Consider the following 15,494-nt stretch of genomic DNA (forward strand, 5'->3'; position numbering starts at 1 on the left):
GGAATAGTTCCAGGCGCTCAGCCTTCATAGGGGGAGCGTACACGTTGATGAGCCTAATCGGCTCTCCCGCCCAGGAACCGTCTACGACCAACAAGCGGCCGCAGGCGAGCTCCTGGACAGAGTCAACAGTAAATACGCCTCCCCTAATCAGGATGGCAACCCCTGCAGACTTACAGTCGCCCCCACCAGACCAGTAGGACGGGCCATGGGTCCACTGCCTGGCCAGATGATGGTATGACCTGGAAGAGGGGAGAGTACATTCCTGCAGCATAAATACATCACTCGACTGCTTGGAAAGAAAAGTTAGCACCATCTGACATCTAGTCCTATCTCTAACACTCCTCACATTGAGGCCAAAGATGTTAAGTTTAGCAGCCATGGGGGAGAATAAAGAAGGTCAGTGCAAACGATACACCTTAGTTACCAGTCCGGTCGGGCGGATCCTCCTCTCCTGGCGGGTCCGAAAGATCCAGCAGGCCCTCTGACAAAAATTGTTCCAGGATTGTAGCCACCTGGATGTCTGTTGTGAAGTCGATGACCTCAGGTTCAGACACGAGTTCCTCCACCATCTGCTCCATTTCCTCCTGCTGCGCAAGGGAATCTTCGCAGATTTCTACGACTTGTCGCTTTGAGGACTCAGCAGCTGGGCTGTCCCTCACCTTTCTCTTCCTCTGGATGGCACCTGAGGAGACAAGAGGGGGAAAATCCTCCAGGGAGAGGACTCCAGCAGCTGGAGGGGAAGATGTTAGTGCTGCTGGAGCTGGGGAGAAGGGAGGCTGGGTTGGGAGAGGTGCAGGTGACAGGACCACTGAGATGGGTGGGTAGGAGAAGGTGAGAGCCTCAGTGGGGGTGACAGGGGTTGGGGACGGGGGGGTGGGGAGGGCCGGGCGAGGGAGGGTGGGAAGGGTAGGGCGAGGGAGGGCCGGGAGACGGGGGGGAGGGACTGTCGTCTTCTTACCATCCTTCTTATTCCCGGTCTTCTGCGCCGCTGGAGCTCTGGCTGGGGCGGGGTTCCCTCTGGCCGGAGCTTTCGCCGCTACAGTTGCCCAGGATCGATCCCTCTTCGGGCAGTCCTTGTAGGAGTGGGCTGCTTGTCCGCAGAGGTTGCACATTGTCCGTTTCGGGCAGTCTTTGGTCTCGTGTCCTGTTACCCGGCAGTTCTTGCAGGCGTCCTCCTTGCAGTCCTTCACCGAATGACCCTTCTTGCTGCATCTCCTGCAGATCTGCGGCATGTCCGGGTAGTAGATGAGGCCGTAGGAGTTGCCCAGCGAGAATGACTGGGGCAGGTGTTGGAGGCCGTCTTCCGCGCTGGAATCCTTGTTCAGTCGGACGATTACCGACCACTTGCCAGTCCAGAAGCCGAGTCCGTTCAGGATGTGGGTGGGTTCCCTCACCACTGTGCAGAACCGCTTCAGGAGCGTGGTGATGTCTTTGCCGGGGGTGTGTGGGTTCCGCATTGAGACCGTCACCCGCCTTTCCTCTCTTTGGACAGGGCAGTTGCCCACAAAGCGAGAGAAAGGGGATTCAGGCCTCGCCGCTTTCACCATCTCCCAGTACCTTCTGCAGATGTTGATCGAAGCGAAGGTCACGAAGAACATCCCGGTCATGAAGGCCTGGATGCTGATGGTCTCCGGCTTAGCGAAGCCCTGGTCCAGGAGCATCTTCTGGCAGAACACTTCTTCCGTCATGTCCGGCACTCTCCCGTCCACCTCCTTCAGCTTCAGGGCCACCGTCTGCTTCATCCAGGGCTCCAGGGTTGGAGCAGCCTGGTTCGGCTTCCTGGTGGCCTGTTCGCTTGAGGAGGCTTCAGGAGGAGATGTCCTGGCCTGGGCCGGCTCACCTGGTCCATCAGCCTTCTTCTTCTGGGTGGCAGGGTTGCTGGTTGAGGCCATGGCTTCTTCCAGCTGTTCCTGTCGCTTGGGGAGGATCTTCGATAGCTCTTTCCCGAAGGGGGCGGAGCTATGCAAATCTTCTCCTTGCTGGCCGAGGTTCTTCCACGAAATTTCTTCCGCAGCGGTTCCTCGTCGAGCTTCTTCTTCTGCGGCCGAGCTTCTTCGAAGATCCCCTTCAGCAGCGGCTCTTCTCCGAAGTTCTCCTTCTTCTTCCCGGCAGCGATCTCCCGGAGCTTCTTCCCCGATGGCGGCTTCTCCCTTCTGGATCGTCGTCTTCGCTGGTTCTTCTCCGCAGTTCGTCGCCGGCTTCGTCTGGAACGCTCTTGGATCGCTAAGCTAGTGTTTATAGCCCCCAGTGGTTCTCCGAGCTATCTATCCTTACAAGGACTGATAAGAACAGATACTACACTTGATCTTAGCCAAAAGGCCGAGAAGCGATAACCCGAGCGGCCCTTGCCTTGCCCGAGCCTGTCCCATACTGCTGTTCACCCCTTGCAGCGATTGATTCAGCCTACTCCTAGGCAATTCCATGGGGCCCTGCAGGCTCACACACATTTACAGCTACTAAGCGGGAGGGAGGTGAATAAAGGCCGGAGAGGAAGCTACACAGGATTTGCTTCTTTTGCTTGCACCACAATGCAGTGCTGAAAGAGGAGGAATCTACATAAAAACGCCTTCCTGGCAACGCCCAAATGCCCTCCTGCCATGCAGATAAACACTGGCAGCGGCAGCAAGTGCATGCCCACAGCCACCCCTTGTTCCTTCACACCTTGTATCAGCTGTAATCCAGTCCAGTCCAGTCCAGTGCTGCCTGCTGAGCAGCACTGACCAACACTGCCTGGGCCCAGGCTTTTATCTCTGAGGCAGGCCCCATTATGATGTCAGAAAGCTGGCTCTGGAATCCTGAGGGCTCCACTATGACACGTGCAAAGTTCCGTCTGAACTTTATATAAGACGGTGCGGCTCAGTCAGTCACTCAGTGTTGCCTGAGAGGGCAACACTGCAACAGCCGGCCGCCAGGCTGTCTTTTTTTTGCACATTTATTTGCCTCCAGGAGGCCACAAGAGGGAGACAAGGGACTGCAAAATGGAAAATAGGCATCCACCAACTTTACAGACAACTTCTCTTTGCTCCTACAACCTCCATCCTTGCACAGTTTGTTATTCTTCCAGGTAACATAGTAACAAATCCAAATTGCTGCTCTCTTTGTAGGCAAGCAAGGGTTTGTTGCAACTGCAATTCTTACTTCTTCTTGGAAATGTAGGGACGACAGTACATTCCATCACATCCATCTAGTGTACACAGGTAGGTCCATTGTGGCGGGCGGGCTGCTTTAATGGCTGTTTGCTGTTCCCCCTACTCCACTCCACTATTTGACTGTGGTGCTGCATCAATCAATCAGTGGCTGGCTCAGGTGCAGCTCTTTAACCTACCTAAAAGGGAGGGCGGAGAGAAGACAAGGAAGGTGAATGAGCTGTTCCAATGTGAAATGCCGGAAACACAGAAACACAGAAGACACACACACACACACACACACACACACACACACACACACACACACACACAACAAGAGGTGGCAATGTATTAATTAATTGCATTTAATAAATGAGCTCATTATCACACATGACTGTACAAATGCATTGTCCAACAGGTGTTGAAATAATGGGATTAAAAGGGGAGATCCCATCAGAAAGACAAAAACAATAGCAAACACAAATAGCACTTTTGGAATCTGATTTTAGTCAACACATAAGGGAAGGGTGCACCGGTCCTGGAAATACTGCAATACCAGGTCAATGCGTGGAGTGGACAGAGCAAGCTCTATTTCCATCTCCCTGTTCTAAAAATCCATTTAATATATGGTCCCCAGATAGGGGACGTATCAGATATTAAACTGATAAGAACAGATACTACACTTGATCTTAGCCAAAAGGCCGAGAAGCGATAACCCGAGCGGCCCTTGCCTTGCCCGAGCCTGTCCCATACTGCTGTTCACCCCTTGCAGCGATTGATTCAGCCTACTCCTAGGCAATTCCATGGGGCCCTGCAGGCTCACACACATTTACAGCTACTAAGCGGGAGGGAGGTGAATAAAGGCCGGAGAGGAAGCTACACAGGATTTGCTTCTTTTGCTTGCACCACAATGCAGTGCTGAAAGAGGAGGAATCTACATAAAAACGCCTTCCTGGCAACGCCCAAATGCCCTCCTGCCATGCAGATAAACACTGGCAGCGGCAGCAAGTGCATGCCCACAGCCACCCCTTGTTCCTTCACACCTTGTATCAGCTGTAATCCAGTCCAGTCCAGTCCAGTGCTGCCTGCTGAGCAGCACTGACCAACACTGCCTGGGCCCAGGCTTTTATCTCTGAGGCAGGCCCCATTATGATGTCAGAAAGCTGGCTCTGGAATCCTGAGGGCTCCACTATGACACGTGCAAAGTTCCGTCTGAACTTTATATAAGACGGTGCGGCTCAGTCAGTCACTCAGTGTTGCCTGAGAGGGCAACACTGCAACAGCCGGCCGCCAGGCTGTCTTTTTTTTGCACATTTATTTGCCTCCAGGAGGCCACAAGAGGGAGACAAGGGACTGCAAAATGGAAAATAGGCATCCACCAACTTTACAGACAACTTCTCTTTGCTCCTACAACCTCCATCCTTGCACAGTTTGTTATTCTTCCAGGTAACATAGTAACAAATCCAAATTGCTGCTCTCTTTGTAGGCAAGCAAGGGTTTGTTGCAACTGCAATTCTTACTTCTTCTTGGAAATGTAGGGACGACAGTACATTCCATCACATCCATCTAGTGTACACAGGTAGGTCCATTGTGGCGGGCGGGCTGCTTTAATGGCTGTTTGCTGTTCCCCCTACTCCACTCCACTATTTGACTGTGGTGCTGCATCAATCAATCAGTGGCTGGCTCAGGTGCAGCTCTTTAACCTACCTAAAAGGGAGGGCGGAGAGAAGACAAGGAAGGTGAATGAGCTGTTCCAATGTGAAATGCCGGAAACACAGAAACACAGAAGACACACACACACACACACACACACACACACACACACACACACACACACACACAACAAGAGGTGGCAATGTATTAATTAATTGCATTTAATAAATGAGCTCATTATCACACATGACTGTACAAATGCATTGTCCAACAGGTGTTGAAATAATGGGATTAAAAGGGGAGATCCCATCAGAAAGACAAAAACAATAGCAAACACAAATAGCACTTTTGGAATCTGATTTTAGTCAACACATAAGGGAAGGGTGCACCGGTCCTGGAAATACTGCAATACCAGGTCAATGCGTGGAGTGGACAGAGCAAGCTCTATTTCCATCTCCCTGTTCTAAAAATCCATTTAATATATGGTCCCCAGATAGGGGACGTATCAGATATTAAACTGATAAGAACAGATACTACACTTGATCTTAGCCAAAAGGCCGAGAAGCGATAACCCGAGCGGCCCTTGCCTTGCCCGAGCCTGTCCCATACTGCTGTTCACCCCTTGCAGCGATTGATTCAGCCTACTCCTAGGCAATTCCATGGGGCCCTGCAGGCTCACACACATTTACAGCTACTAAGCGGGAGGGAGGTGAATAAAGGCCGGAGAGGAAGCTACACAGGATTTGCTTCTTTTGCTTGCACCACAATGCAGTGCTGAAAGAGGAGGAATCTACATAAAAACGCCTTCCTGGCAACGCCCAAATGCCCTCCTGCCATGCAGATAAACACTGGCAGCGGCAGCAAGTGCATGCCCACAGCCACCCCTTGTTCCTTCACACCTTGTATCAGCTGTAATCCAGTCCAGTCCAGTCCAGTGCTGCCTGCTGAGCAGCACTGACCAACACTGCCTGGGCCCAGGCTTTTATCTCTGAGGCAGGCCCCATTATGATGTCAGAAAGCTGGCTCTGGAATCCTGAGGGCTCCACTATGACACGTGCAAAGTTCCGTCTGAACTTTATATAAGACGGTGCGGCTCAGTCAGTCACTCAGTGTTGCCTGAGAGGGCAACACTGCAACAGCCGGCCGCCAGGCTGTCTTTTTTTTGCACATTTATTTGCCTCCAGGAGGCCACAAGAGGGAGACAAGGGACTGCAAAATGGAAAATAGGCATCCACCAACTTTACAGACAACTTCTCTTTGCTCCTACAACCTCCATCCTTGCACAGTTTGTTATTCTTCCAGGTAACATAGTAACAAATCCAAATTGCTGCTCTCTTTGTAGGCAAGCAAGGGTTTGTTGCAACTGCAATTCTTACTTCTTCTTGGAAATGTAGGGACGACAGTACATTCCATCACATCCATCTAGTGTACACAGGTAGGTCCATTGTGGCGGGCGGGCTGCTTTAATGGCTGTTTGCTGTTCCCCCTACTCCACTCCACTATTTGACTGTGGTGCTGCATCAATCAATCAGTGGCTGGCTCAGGTGCAGCTCTTTAACCTACCTAAAAGGGAGGGCGGAGAGAAGACAAGGAAGGTGAATGAGCTGTTCCAATGTGAAATGCCGGAAACACAGAAACACAGAAGACACACACACACACACACACACACACACACACACACACACACACACACACACACACACACACACACACACACACAACAAGAGGTGGCAATGTATTAATTAATTGCATTTAATAAATGAGCTCATTATCACACATGACTGTACAAATGCATTGTCCAACAGGTGTTGAAATAATGGGATTAAAAGGGGAGATCCCATCAGAAAGACAAAAACAATAGCAAACACAAATAGCACTTTTGGAATCTGATTTTAGTCAACACATAAGGGAAGGGTGCACCGGTCCTGGAAATACTGCAATACCAGGTCAATGCGTGGAGTGGACAGAGCAAGCTCTATTTCCATCTCCCTGTTCTAAAAATCCATTTAATATATGGTCCCCAGATAGGGGACGTATCAGATATTAAACTGATAAGAACAGATTTTTTTTTTTTATTGAAAGCCCGAGCCGTGCTTTCTATCACCCAAGTGCATAAAAAGTGCAGAGGTGCCACACAAAAAGTGCACAAGGATGCGGTCTATCGCAGCCCTTCTCTTAAAAGAGAGAGGCCCCGCATAACCATTCCCTGACCCTCCAAACCATAGGCCTAGAGGATCAAGGATCGATGGTCCCCCCTCGCCGAAGCTTAGGGAGACCCAAACACACTCCTAGGCTTCTACCTGGGCTGCCACCCCAGTGTCCACCTAGGAGCCTGCATCCTAGTTGCACCTCCCCTCCGAAGAAGGGAGGCCGGGTTGCAGGGGAAAAAGGAACCAGAAGGCCACACATTTTCCCCCTAGACCTCAGGAGGGTCCCAAAAGGGCACCGCATCCCAAAATCCTTGTGACAAACGTGACAAACACACAGTGAAAAACAAAATTAAATAAGTGGATGTGCGCTGTGATACAGCCTGGACATCCGCCAGGTATATAAAAATTCCTCATCTCCCAGCCAGAAGGCCGGGAGAATAAAGGTGTGTGCTTAAAAGTGTGAAAGAAGAGTGCGTGCAAGTGTGCCTTCACTCAGTGGGATCCCACCCCCAGTGAGTTAGGGCACCCCAGGGTCACCAGCCCTGGGGCACATAGCAACTCGGGCTTTCAAACTACCCGACCTCCTGACCTCGATCCGGCGGTCGCCTGGTCACCTACAAATGGTACCTTTAAACCAAATGCGTACACCAGAGCGATGACCGTTGTGGTTCCCTGCCCTCACCTCGGCGTTCTGTCATCCCCCTACGATGGCCCACGTACCACCGGCAGGGATGATTACTAACCTCAGCTTGAGCAGGTACTACACTTGATCTTAGCCAAAAGGCCGAGAAGCGATAACCCGAGCGGCCCTTGCCTTGCCCGAGCCTGTCCCATACTGCTGTTCACCCCTTGCAGCGATTGATTCAGCCTACTCCTAGGCAATTCCATGGGGCCCTGCAGGCTCACACACATTTACAGCTACTAAGCGGGAGGGAGGTGAATAAAGGCCGGAGAGGAAGCTACACAGGATTTGCTTCTTTTGCTTGCACCACAATGCAGTGCTGAAAGAGGAGGAATCTACATAAAAACGCCTTCCTGGCAACGCCCAAATGCCCTCCTGCCATGCAGATAAACACTGGCAGCGGCAGCAAGTGCATGCCCACAGCCACCCCTTGTTCCTTCACACCTTGTATCAGCTGTAATCCAGTCCAGTCCAGTCCAGTGCTGCCTGCTGAGCAGCACTGACCAACACTGCCTGGGCCCAGGCTTTTATCTATCTCTGAGGCAGGCCCCATTATGATGTCAGAAAGCTGGCTCTGGAATCCTGAGGGCTCCACTATGACACGTGCAAAGTTCCGTCTGAACTTTATATAAGACGGTGCGGCTCAGTCAGTCACTCAGTGTTGCCTGAGAGGGCAACACTGCAACAGCCGGCCGCCAGGCTGTCTTTTTTTTGCACATTTATTTGCCTCCAGGAGGCCACAAGAGGGAGACAAGGGACTGCAAAATGGAAAATAGGCATCCACCAACTTTACAGACAACTTCTCTTTGCTCCTACAACCTCCATCCTTGCACAGTTTGTTATTCTTCCAGGTAACATAGTAACAAATCCAAATTGCTGCTCTCTTTGTAGGCAAGCAAGGGTTTGTTGCAACTGCAATTCTTACTTCTTCTTGGAAATGTAGGGACGACAGTACATTCCATCACATCCATCTAGTGTACACAGGTAGGTCCATTGTGGCGGGCGGGCTGCTTTAATGGCTGTTTGCTGTTCCCCCTACTCCACTCCACTATTTGACTGTGGTGCTGCATCAATCAATCAGTGGCTGGCTCAGGTGCAGCTCTTTAACCTACCTAAAAGGGAGGGCGGAGAGAAGACAAGGAAGGTGAATGAGCTGTTCCAATGTGAAATGCCGGAAACACAGAAACACAGAAGACACACACACACACACACACACACACACACACACACACACACACACACACACACACACACACACACACACACAGAGGTGGCAATGTATTAATTAATTGCATTTAATAAATGAGCTCATTATCACACATGACTGTACAAATGCATTGTCCAACAGGTGTTGAAATAATGGGATTAAAAGGGGAGATCCCATCAGAAAGACAAAAACAATAGCAAACACAAATAGCACTTTTGGAATCTGATTTTAGTCAACACATAAGGGAAGGGTGCACCGGTCCTGGAAATACTGCAATACCAGGTCAATGCGTGGAGTGGACAGAGCAAGCTCTATTTCCATCTCCCTGTTCTAAAAATCCATTTAATATATGGTCCCCAGATAGGGGACGTATCAGATATTAAACTGATAAGAACAGATACTACACTTGATCTTAGCCAAAAGGCCGAGAAGCGATAACCCGAGCGGCCCTTGCCTTGCCCGAGCCTGTCCCATACTGCTGTTCACCCCTTGCAGCGATTGATTCAGCCTACTCCTAGGCAATTCCATGGGGCCCTGCAGGCTCACACACATTTACAGCTACTAAGCGGGAGGGAGGTGAATAAAGGCCGGAGAGGAAGCTACACAGGATTTGCTTCTTTTGCTTGCACCACAATGCAGTGCTGAAAGAGGAGGAATCTACATAAAAACGCCTTCCTGGCAACGCCCAAATGCCCTCCTGCCATGCAGATAAACACTGGCAGCGGCAGCAAGTGCATGCCCACAGCCACCCCTTGTTCCTTCACACCTTGTATCAGCTGTAATCCAGTCCAGTCCAGTCCAGTGCTGCCTGCTGAGCAGCACTGACCAACACTGCCTGGGCCCAGGCTTTTATCTATCTCTGAGGCAGGCCCCATTATGATGTCAGAAAGCTGGCTCTGGAATCCTGAGGGCTCCACTATGACACGTGCAAAGTTCCGTCTGAACTTTATATAAGACGGTGCGGCTCAGTCAGTCACTCAGTGTTGCCTGAGAGGGCAACACTGCAACAGCCGGCCGCCAGGCTGTCTTTTTTTTGCACATTTATTTGCCTCCAGGAGGCCACAAGAGGGAGACAAGGGACTGCAAAATGGAAAATAGGCATCCACCAACTTTACAGACAACTTCTCTTTGCTCCTACAACCTCCATCCTTGCACAGTTTGTTATTCTTCCAGGTAACATAGTAACAAATCCAAATTGCTGCTCTCTTTGTAGGCAAGCAAGGGTTTGTTGCAACTGCAATTCTTACTTCTTCTTGGAAATGTAGGGACGACAGTACATTCCATCACATCCATCTAGTGTACACAGGTAGGTCCATTGTGGCGGGCGGGCTGCTTTAATGGCTGTTTGCTGTTCCCCCTACTCCACTCCACTATTTGACTGTGGTGCTGCATCAATCAATCAGTGGCTGGCTCAGGTGCAGCTCTTTAACCTACCTAAAAGGGAGGGCGGAGAGAAGACAAGGAAGGTGAATGAGCTGTTCCAATGTGAAATGCCGGAAACACAGAAACACAGAAGACACACACACACACACACACACACACACACACACACACACACACACACACACACACACACACACACACACACAACAAGAGGTGGCAATGTATTAATTAATTGCATTTAATAAATGAGCTCATTATCACACATGACTGTACAAATGCATTGTCCAACAGGTGTTGAAATAATGGGATTAAAAGGGGAGATCCCATCAGAAAGACAAAAACAATAGCAAACACAAATAGCACTTTTGGAATCTGATTTTAGTCAACACATAAGGGAAGGGTGCACCGGTCCTGGAAATACTGCAATACCAGGTCAATGCGTGGAGTGGACAGAGCAAGCTCTATTTCCATCTCCCTGTTCTAAAAATCCATTTAATATATGGTCCCCAGATAGGGGACGTATCAGATATTAAACTGATAAGAACAGATACTACACTTGATCTTAGCCAAAAGGCCGAGAAGCGATAACCCGAGCGGCCCTTGCCTTGCCCGAGCCTGTCCCATACTGCTGTTCACCCCTTGCAGCGATTGATTCAGCCTACTCCTAGGCAATTCCATGGGGCCCTGCAGGCTCACACACATTTACAGCTACTAAGCGGGAGGGAGGTGAATAAAGGCCGGAGAGGAAGCTACACAGGATTTGCTTCTTTTGCTTGCACCACAATGCAGTGCTGAAAGAGGAGGAATCTACATAAAAACGCCTTCCTGGCAACGCCCAAATGCCCTCCTGCCATGCAGATAAACACTGGCAGCGGCAGCAAGTGCATGCCCACAGCCACCCCTTGTTCCTTCACACCTTGTATCAGCTGTAATCCAGTCCAGTCCAGTCCAGTGCTGCCTGCTGAGCAGCACTGACCAACACTGCCTGGGCCCAGGCTTTTATCTATCTCTGAGGCAGGCCCCATTATGATGTCAGAAAGCTGGCTCTGGAATCCTGAGGGCTCCACTATGACACGTGCAAAGTTCCGTCTGAACTTTATATAAGACGGTGCGGCTCAGTCAGTCACTCAGTGTTGCCTGAGAGGGCAACACTGCAACAGCCGGCCGCCAGGCTGTCTTTTTTTTGCACATTTATTTGCCTCCAGGAGGCCACAAGAGGGAGACAAGGGACTGCAAAATGGAAAATAGGCATCCACCAACTTTACAGACAACTTCTCTTTGCTCCTACAACCTCCATCCTTGCACAGTTTGTTATTCTTCCAGGTAACATAGTAACAAATCCAAATTGCTGCTCTCTTTGTAGGCAAGCAAGGGTTTGTTGCAACTGCAATTCTTACTTCTTCTTGGAAATGTAGGGACGACAGTACATTCCATCACATCCATCTAGTGTACACAGGTAGGTCCATTGTGGCGGGCGGGCTGCTTTAATGGCTGTTTGCTGTTCCCCCTACTCCACTCCACTATTTGACTGTGGTGCTGCATCAATCAATCAGTGGCTGGCTCAGGTGCAGCTCTTTAACCTACCTAAAAGGGAGGGCGGAGAGAAGACAAGGAAGGTGAATGAGCTGTTCCAATGTGAAATGCCGGAAACACAGAAACACAGAAGACACACACACACACACACACACACACACACACACACACACACACACACACACACACACACACACACAGAGGTGGCAATGTATTAATTAATTGCATTTAATAAATGAGCTCATTATCACACATGACTGTACAAATGCATTGTCCAACAGGTGTTGAAATAATGGGATTAAAAGGGGAGATCCCATCAGAAAGACAAAAACAATAGCAAACACAAATAGCACTTTTGGAATCTGATTTTAGTCAACACATAAGGGAAGGGTGCACCGGTCCTGGAAATACTGCAATACCAGGTCAATGCGTGGAGTGGACAGAGCAAGCTCTATTTCCATCTCCCTGTTCTAAAAATCCATTTAATATATGGTCCCCAGATAGGGGACGTATCAGATATTAAACTGATAAGAACAGATACTACACTTGATCTTAGCCAAAAGGCCGAGAAGCGATAACCCGAGCGGCCCTTGCCTTGCCCGAGCCTGTCCCATACTGCTGTTCACCCCTTGCAGCGATTGATTCAGCCTACTCCTAGGCAATTCCATGGGGCCCTGCAGGCTCACACACATTTACAGCTACTAAGCGGGAGGGAGGTGAATAAAGGCCGGAGAGGAAGCTACACAGGATTTGCTTCTTTTGCTTGCACCACAATGCAGTGCTGAAAGAGGAGGAATCTACATAAAAACGCCTTCCTGGCAACGCCCAAATGCCCTCCTGCCATGCAGATAAACACTGGCAGCGGCAGCAAGTGCATGCCCACAGCCACCCCTTGTTCCTTCACACCTTGTATCAGCTGTAATCCAGTCCAGTCCAGTCCAGTGCTGCCTGCTGAGCAGCACTGACCAACACTGCCTGGGCCCAGGCTTTTATCTCTGAGGCAGGCCCCATTATGATGTCAGAAAGCTGGCTCTGGAATCCTGAGGGCTCCACTATGACACGTGCAAAGTTCCGTCTGAACTTTATATAAGACGGTGCGGCTCAGTCAGTCACTCAGTGTTGCCTGAGAGGGCAACACTGCAACAGCCGGCCGCCAGGCTGTCTTTTTTTTGCACATTTATTTGCCTCCAGGAGGCCACAAGAGGGAGACAAGGGACTGCAAAATGGAAAATAGGCATCCACCAACTTTACAGACAACTTCTCTTTGCTCCTACAACCTCCATCCTTGCACAGTTTGTTATTCTTCCAGGTAACATAGTAACAAATCCAAATTGCTGCTCTCTTTGTAGGCAAGCAAGGGTTTGTTGCAACTGCAATTCTTACTTCTTCTTGGAAATGTAGGGACGACAGTACATTCCATCACATCCATCTAGTGTACACAGGTAGGTCCATTGTGGCGGGCGGGCTGCTTTAATGGCTGTTTGCTGTTCCCCCTACTCCACTCCACTATTTGACTGTGGTGCTGCATCAATCAATCAGTGGCTGGCTCAGGTGCAGCTCTTTAACCTACCTAAAAGGGAGGGCGGAGAGAAGACAAGGAAGGTGAATGAGCTGTTCCAATGTGAAATGCCGGAAACACAGAAACACAGAAGACACACACACACACACACACACACACACACACACACACACACACACACACACACACACACACACACACACACACACACAACAAGAGGTGGCAATGTATTAATTAATTGCATTTAATAAATGAGCTCATTATCACACATGACTGTACAAATGCATTGTCCAACAGGTGTTGAAATAATGGGATTAAAAGGGGAGATCCCATCAGAAAGACAAAAACAATAGCAAACACAAATAGCACTTTTGGAATCTGATTTTAGTCAACACATAAGGGAAGGGTGCACCGGTCCTGGAAATACTGCAATACCAGGTCAATGCGTGGAGTGGACAGAGCAAGCTCTATTTCCATCTCCCTGTTCTAAAAATCCATTTAATATATGGTCCCCAGATAGGGGACGTATCAGATATTAAACTGATAAGAACAGATTTTTTTTTTTTTTTTTCTTTTTTTTTTTCGTGCTTTCTATCACCCAAGTGCATAAAAAGTGCAGAGGTGCCACACAAAAAGTGCACAAGGATGCGGTCTATCGCAGCCCTTCTCTTAAAAGAGAGAGGCCCCGCATAACCATTCCCTGACCCTCCAAACCATAGGCCTAGAGGATCAAGGATCGATGGTCCCCCCTCGCCGAAGCTTAGGGAGACCCAAACACACTCCTAGGCTTCTACCTGGGCTGCCACCCCAGTGTCCACCTAGGAGCCTGCATCCTAGTTGCACCTCCCCTCCGAAGAAGGGAGGCCGGGTTGCAGGGGAAAAAGGAACCAGAAGGCCACACATTTTCCCCCTAGACCTCAGGAGGGTCCCAAAAGGGCACCGCATCCCAAAATCCTTGTGACAAACGTGACAAACACACAGTGAAAAACAAAATTAAATAAGTGGATGTGCGCTGTGATACAGCCTGGACATCCGCCAGGTATAAAAAAATTCCTCATCTCCCAGCCAGAAGGCCGGGAGAATAAAGGTGTGTGCTCATATAGCGTGAAAGAGAGTGCGTGCAAGTGTGCCTTCACTCAGTGGGATCCCACCCCCAGTGAGTTAGGGCACCCCAGGGTCACCAGCCCTGGGGCACATAGCAACTCGGGCTTCCAAACTACCTGGCCTAATGACCTCGATCCGGCGGTCGCCTGGTCACCTACAAATGGTACCTTTAAACCAAATGCGTACACCAGAGCGATGACCGTTGTGGTTCCCTGCCCTCACCTCGGCGTTCTGTCATCCCCCTACGATGGCCCACGTACCACCGGCAGGGATGATTACTAACCTCAGCTTGAGCAGGTACTACACTTGATCTTAGCCAAAAGGCCGAGAAGCGATAACCCGAGCGGCCCTTGCCTTGCCCGAGCCTGTCCCATACTGCTGTTCACCCCTTGCAGCGATTGATTCAGCCTACTCCTAGGCAATTCCATGGGGCCCTGCAGGCTCACACACATTTACAGCTACTAAGCGGGAGGGAGGTGAATAAAGGCCGGAGAGGAAGCTACACAGGATTTGCTTCTTTTGCTTGCACCACAATGCAGTGCTGAAAGAGGAGGAATCTACATAAAAACGCCTTCCTGGCAACGCCCAAATGCCCTCCTGCCATGCAGATAAACACTGGCAGCGGCAGCAAGTGCATGCCCACAGCCACCCCTTGTTCCTTCACACCTTGTATCAGCTGTAATCCAGTCCAGTCCAGTCCAGTGCTGCCTGCTGAGCAGCACTGACCAACACTGCCTGGGCCCAGGCTTTTATCTCTGAGGCAGGCCCCATTATGATGTCAGAAAGCTGGCTCTGGAATCCTGAGGGCTCCACTATGACACGTGCAAAGTTCCGTCTGAACTTTATATAAGACGGTGCGGCTCAGTCAGTCACTCAGTGTTGCCTGAGAGGGCAACACTGCAACAGCCGGCCGCCAGGCTGTCTTTTTTTTGCACATTTATTTGCCTCCAGGAGGCCACAAGAGGGAGACAAGGGACTGCAAAATGGAAAATAGGCATCCACCAACTTTACAGACAACTTCTCTTTGCTCCTACAACCTCCATCCTTGCACAGTTTGTTATTCTTCCAGGTAACATAGTAACAAATCCAAATTGCTGCTCTCTTTGTAGGCAAGCAAGGGTTTGTTGCAACTGCAATT

At 50.1% G+C, this 15,494-nt stretch overlaps 5 non-coding genes and 5 pseudogenes across 5 annotated transcripts; all 10 read right to left on the minus strand.

The window, feature by feature from the left end:
* Positions 1 to 2,229: 2,229 nt before the first annotated feature.
* On the minus strand, positions 2,230 to 2,331 carry LOC142695725 (U2 spliceosomal RNA; annotated as a pseudogene).
* A 1,316-nt stretch (positions 2,332 to 3,647) lies between these two features.
* Positions 3,648 to 3,838, minus strand: LOC142695574 (U2 spliceosomal RNA). The gene has a single exon (XR_012863673.1). It is a non-coding gene; the product is annotated as a U2 spliceosomal RNA (small nuclear RNA).
* A 1,318-nt stretch (positions 3,839 to 5,156) lies between these two features.
* On the minus strand, positions 5,157 to 5,347 carry LOC142695575 (U2 spliceosomal RNA). The gene has a single exon (XR_012863674.1). It is a non-coding gene; the product is annotated as a U2 spliceosomal RNA (small nuclear RNA).
* A 1,340-nt stretch (positions 5,348 to 6,687) lies between these two features.
* Positions 6,688 to 6,866, minus strand: LOC142695705 (U2 spliceosomal RNA; annotated as a pseudogene).
* A 788-nt stretch (positions 6,867 to 7,654) lies between these two features.
* LOC142695742 (U2 spliceosomal RNA) lies at positions 7,655 to 7,724 on the minus strand (annotated as a pseudogene).
* A 1,338-nt stretch (positions 7,725 to 9,062) lies between these two features.
* LOC142695576 (U2 spliceosomal RNA) lies at positions 9,063 to 9,253 on the minus strand. The gene has a single exon (XR_012863675.1). It is a non-coding gene; the product is annotated as a U2 spliceosomal RNA (small nuclear RNA).
* A 1,342-nt stretch (positions 9,254 to 10,595) lies between these two features.
* Positions 10,596 to 10,786, minus strand: LOC142695577 (U2 spliceosomal RNA). Its single transcript, XR_012863676.1, has one exon. It is a non-coding gene; the product is annotated as a U2 spliceosomal RNA (small nuclear RNA).
* A 1,332-nt stretch (positions 10,787 to 12,118) lies between these two features.
* On the minus strand, positions 12,119 to 12,309 carry LOC142695578 (U2 spliceosomal RNA). Its single transcript, XR_012863677.1, has one exon. It is a non-coding gene; the product is annotated as a U2 spliceosomal RNA (small nuclear RNA).
* A 1,344-nt stretch (positions 12,310 to 13,653) lies between these two features.
* On the minus strand, positions 13,654 to 13,870 carry LOC142695692 (U2 spliceosomal RNA; annotated as a pseudogene).
* A 752-nt stretch (positions 13,871 to 14,622) lies between these two features.
* On the minus strand, positions 14,623 to 14,692 carry LOC142695743 (U2 spliceosomal RNA; annotated as a pseudogene).
* Between the last annotated feature and the right edge of the window lie 802 nt (positions 14,693 to 15,494).

This window comes from Rhinoderma darwinii, assembly GCF_050947455.1.
Source record: "Rhinoderma darwinii isolate aRhiDar2 chromosome 5 unlocalized genomic scaffold, aRhiDar2.hap1 SUPER_5_unloc_48, whole genome shotgun sequence".
Taxonomy (NCBI): Eukaryota; Metazoa; Chordata; class Amphibia; order Anura; family Rhinodermatidae; genus Rhinoderma; species Rhinoderma darwinii.